Source organism: Oncorhynchus kisutch, linkage group LG25 (assembly GCF_002021735.2).
Source record: "Oncorhynchus kisutch isolate 150728-3 linkage group LG25, Okis_V2, whole genome shotgun sequence".
Taxonomy (NCBI): Eukaryota; Metazoa; Chordata; class Actinopteri; order Salmoniformes; family Salmonidae; genus Oncorhynchus; species Oncorhynchus kisutch.
Window position 1 is genome coordinate 18,427,824 of NC_034198.2, and position 5,741 is coordinate 18,433,564.

The following is a 5,741-nucleotide window of genomic DNA, read 5'->3' on the forward strand; positions in this document are numbered from 1 at the left end:
AACACATCTGATCTTATGTGAAATGTCATGTGAAATCGCGTGAAAACATGTAACTACACAAAAAAAAAATGTTTTCACATGTTGTTATCACATGGAAAGCAACGTGATGGCATTGAACGACACAAAATAATTGTTTTCACACGATTAAACGTGACATTTTACATGTGAAATCACGTGTTTTTTCTTTTAAGGCCTAACTCTGTGACCCTGGTATTAGTTTAAGCTCTACTTTGGCTTCCACACTCCAGCCTTCAGAAGCAATGGACCCTGCAGCATAGCTTTCTAGGTGGGGATAGCATGATATGGACAGGGTTGAGTGTACTTAAGTGTAGCCATACGTATATGAACTACCAGGGCCAAAAACGGCTGATAAAGTTCTCCTGTCTGACTCTGACACGCCCTTTGCCATAGTATGAAGGAGGGAAGGAAGAGAGAGGGGGGAGATTGAGTGGGAGAAAGTGAGAAAGAGAAAAGGTGAGACAGAGAGACAGAATGAGAATGAGGGAGAGAGGATGGAGAGACAAGGTAGAGGGAAAGGTATTCTCTTGATTGACTATACCTTCTCCCTTTCCTGTAAAAAAAAAAGAAAAGAAGATGTACACATCCACCACCTTGCCAGCCATTTCATCACCATGATCAGAAACTGTTGGAAAACAAACACTTCAAAACCTCCAGTCAACCCATCCCAACAACAAAGCACAGGTGCATCTCCCCTATAGCGCTTCTTTCATTTCATTTCAACACTCTCGACTCTATCCGAGCCCACTCTCTGAGCTCCAATCGCAGTCCCCCTGTATTTCTTCTATAGGCCTATAGGTACGCATCAGAGAGATAGTAGGCTGCATGGAAATGGGTCAGAAGTATCAGAGACATCATTGTCCTGGTCATCAGATTAATAGACTGTCTGGGTGCATTATCTGGGTGCATTATCTCCCCTCCTCAGCGGCCCGCGCTTGGATCGCGGCCCGGAGCAGACTGATTGAAAAGCGTGCGCTCAAGCGCGGGCATGTATATGTGTGTGTGTATGTGAAGCAGAGTAGAGTAGGCTGTGGGCCAAGGCCAGAGGCATGGCCATAAAACAAGGCAATGTAACTAAAGACAGAAGCACTGTGCAGGGAGAGAGAGGAGTGGATTTTTAAAGGTTTGGCTGTAAATGGAATGAGGGAAGCCAGTCAATTGAAATATGAAATTGGGTCATAGAAAATGAGGGTGTTTTATAAAGTGCAATATTGGTTGGTTACGGAAGATAACACACACACACAACTTTTTAAAAGACACATAACTTTATGAACTATAACTGCCCTGTTGTGAGCACACTAAGTTGCCGAACATTTTTAATAACCTTCGTCTGAAACAGTGAGAATAATAGGACGGAGTCTACTCTGCGGAGTGAGACAGTCAGGCGGCCATTTTATAATGAGGGATGGAGCCACTGAGCCATACAGCACCACTTCTCCTGTTAGGATCCTTAAATTAAAGAACCAAACCAAGCGTGCAGCAAATTTCTTCCCCCAAATCTCTACGGCAACCTTTCTCTGAGTGGAATCTAACTTCCCCTTGTACAATACGATGAGCACAACTCCTATCTGCCTCAGCGAGTCCTGAGATCTCAGCCATGGTACGTGACTTCCCTGTTTGGTGCATGAGTGTGTGCTGAAACTGTAGGAATCATCTTCTAACTCTTTATGCTGGATGGGATCTCAATAGCCTCAATTTTCCTTCACAATCCTTGACAGCTTACTGGATGGGTTCCACCGTATTGCTTATTGCTTTCCGCCCGTCAAGTCCTTCAGATAAGTGGACATGATGACGCAGAGATCAGCGAAGGAACCAAAATAAGTCACAATATTGACAATAATTGATTCGATTTATATGGCCGTTTTCCAGATGCTCCATACATTGTATGGAGGAAACTCCCCACTCACCACCAATGTGTAGTACCCACTATAGGTGATGCCACGGAAATCCTTTCTGCACTTATTACACATAATAATGACTCAATATGCACTTTATGGACTGGGTTTATTAATTAGAATCTGAATGAATAGTCATTTTTTGATACTTAGTAGCAGTAGTTTTAAATTGGAGTTTGCATGTCGCCATCAGAACTAAAAAAATCCTCCTATTACAGATTTGACAGGCAAATTCCACTGCCATTTCACATGAGAAATGAGGTCCCCAGTTATGATTAGCTATGATTACAAACCGACACATACGATCCAACTGGCAACTTACTGTAGCCATGCTTTGGCAGCTAGGGAGCGAGTCGGCCAGCGAGCATATGGATTATGAGGACTTTGCATGAGTTAATGGAGCCATTTTCAGTTATAGAAATAACAATTGGCACTGCAATGAAGCTAATTAGCGGGCTGCTTTATTAGGCAATGTTTGATAACCCCTCAAAATGGGAACTGCGTATTTGGAAATGTTATTATTGGAGCGGTTTCAACACAGCCTGTGTCTCAGTCTGCCCTTAAAGGAAACAAAGAAACCCCCTGTCTTTTTTTGCTCTGTATCAACTGTTGTGGCAGTTAGATGTACGAGGGAAACCTATTTTAACATATCGTAACTCTGTACTCGGGCCCCAAAACACGTCCTGTGGGTTTTCAGCTCTTTCCTCCCACCATCCAAGTGGTAAAAGCTAGTGAAGTCAAATCAACATAACTTTCTAATGCCAGACATTTGATAGGAAAACCTCCAGAACCGAACTCCTGTGTGGCTTCCAAAACATTCTCTCCTGCCATCCCATCCATTCCGTCCCAGAAGTGATGGAGGGGTGTGATGGAGTTGTGTCATGTCAGGGACCTTCCCACCAGGCAGGCGAATGATAGGAAGACATGTATAATTCAGCTGGATTTATTGTGGAGCCTTTCCTCAGCTGTTGACCGGGAAACACAGAGACAGAACTGGGCCTGGGAGAGCAATAAACAGGCTCTGGTAACAAGGGCCTCCGGTGATGTGGAACACACAGGAACACAGCTTTGTTAGCTGGATGATGAATGGGAGGTGATAGTTTGTGAAACGTTCATGAATGGATTTGTTTGTGTGGATGCTTCTGAGACACAGTAATAAAGGATTATGCACACACACACACACACACACACACACACACACACACACACACACACACACACACACACACACACACACACACACACTCACTGATTGCACAGTAGTTGACACAAATATGTCATTTCTATACGCTGCCGCAAGTGTACAAATATCGTGAGACGAAAGTGAGTGAGCATAGGCACACATTTAGGCTACAGCATAATCATCATCATAGTCCCCATCCACTGATCAAGACAAAGGAGATGATCGTGGGCTACAGGAAAAGGAGGGCCAAGCACGCCCCCCATTCTCATCGACGAGGCTGTAGTGTAGCAGGTTGAGAGCTTCAAGTTCCTTGGTGTCCACATCACCAACAAACTATCATGGTCCAAACACACCAAGACAGTCGTGAAGAGGGCATGACAACACATTTTCCCCCTCAGGAGACTCTACAGCTGCGCCATCGAGAGCATCACCACCTGGTATGGCAACTGCTTGGCCTCTGACCGCAGGGCACTACAGAGGGTAGGCACTACAGAGGGTAGTGCGAACGGCCCAGTACATCACTGCTACCGCATGGCAAGCGGTACCGGAGAGCCAAGACAAGGTCCAAAAGGATTCTTAACAGCTTCTACCCCCCAAGCCATAAGACTCCTGAACAGCTAACCAAATGGCTACCCGGACTATTTGCATTGACCCCCATTTTTACACTGCTGTTTATTATCTACGCATAGTCACTTTACCTCTACCTATATGTACATATTACCTCAATTACCTCAACTAACCTGTGCCCCCAAACATTGACTCTGTACTGGTACCCCTTGTTATTTTATTGTTGATCTTTCATGATTCATGATGATTTTTTTTTCTTAGATTTTTTTCTTCAGTTTATTTTAAAGTAAATACTTTCTTAACACTTATTTTTCTTAAAACTGCAATGTTGGTTGAGCTTGTAAGTAAGGTCTACAACCCGTTTTATTCGGCGCGTGTGACAAATAACATTTGATTTGGTCTTAGAAAAAAGGGTTCCAAAAGGCTTCTTCTGCTGTCCCCATAGGATAATTATTTTTGGTTCCAGGTAGAATCATCATTTTCTGTTCCATGTAGAACCCTCTGTGAAAAGGGTTCTTCATGGAATCAAAAGGGTTCTACCTGGGTTCAAAAAAGTGTCTTCAAAGGGTTCTCCTATGGCGACAGCCAAAGAACCATTTTAGGATCTAGAGAGCACCTTTTTTTTTTACTAAGAGTGGGCACTTCAGAGTTATTTGGTGGATCTAAAGCGGTCTGCATTTGCACCCTATCAGAAATCAGTAGTGTTCTTTGTTCTGTATCTTACCGCAATTGAGCTGTGGAAGTTCAGAGTTGGATCAATTAAACACAGTTAAGCTGCTGTCTGGATGGATAACAAGCATCACATCGTGAGATACAGTATCTCTGAAGAGAAGGCTTGGTTTGGGGGTGGTGATTTAAGCTCACTGCTCAGTTAAGCAGACGCTCAAGATCGCCTTTTAGGCTCCGCAGGCTTAGTTTAGCTTTTAAATAAAAGCGAGTCCAATGATTCAACAACTTGCAAGAACTCAATATTCTCTCCAATGACGTGGAACGTCTATTGATATGTTGCTACTTAGGTAGGAGTCTTGTTCTTCTACAGGATAAGCAGTACTCTAGTGCCCTTGAGTGTAAAGGTACATTTGATATCCTTTTAGTGTACTCTATTTCAGATGTGTCTGCATTGTACATTCCATTCAACAGTCATTATTATCATTATTAATAAAGATTACAATTTACTTACACATTTTTACTTGGCTTACATTTTCCCCCTAGAGTGATTGAATATTTTCAGCAGATCCAGTTTTCTGTTTATGACTTGCGCCTAAAAGTTGAGTGGTGAGATAGCGAGCGACAGTAGCCTAATTTACTGTCTTTGTTATTATTTATTTATTTATTATTTCACAACGAAAGGTCACAGATTGTGTCAACAGCTTGCAGTTTACACCTCACACCTATCCCGTTGTCATGTGTTGTGCAATCGCTGAAGTCGCTTAGCCATCTGTTGTTAACGCCTGCATTATACATACATTTAGATTTAGATTTTATATTTACATGTTATATTTACATATCCGGAACAACTTACAGTATGTGCATGCAATTTAAGTATGCAAGACAGATGAATCACTGCAAGTAAAAATGATAGCCGCTGTCAGCCGCTGTCAGCAAGATCAGTTCTAGAAAAAAAAGTTGAAGACTTAAAAAAAAAAGTAGGTAGAGGTAACACCTAACCAGAGGTACCACCTAACCAGAGGTACCACCTAACCAGAGGTAACACCTAACCAGAGGTACCACCTAACCAGAGGTACCACCTAACCAGAGGTACCACCTAACCAGAGGTACCACCTAACCAGAGGTACCACCTAACCAGAGGTACCACCTAACCAGAGGTAACACCTAACCAGAGGTAACACCTAACCAGAGGTACCACCTAACCAGAGGTAACACCTAACCAGAGGTAACACAGGTACCACCTAACCAGAGGTACCACCTAACCAGAGGTACCACCTAACCAGAGGTACCACCTAACCAGAGGTACCACCTAACCAGAGGTAACACCTAACCAGAGGTACCACCTAACCAGAGGTACCACCTAACCAGAGGTACCACCTAACCAGAGGTAACACCTAACCAGAGGTACC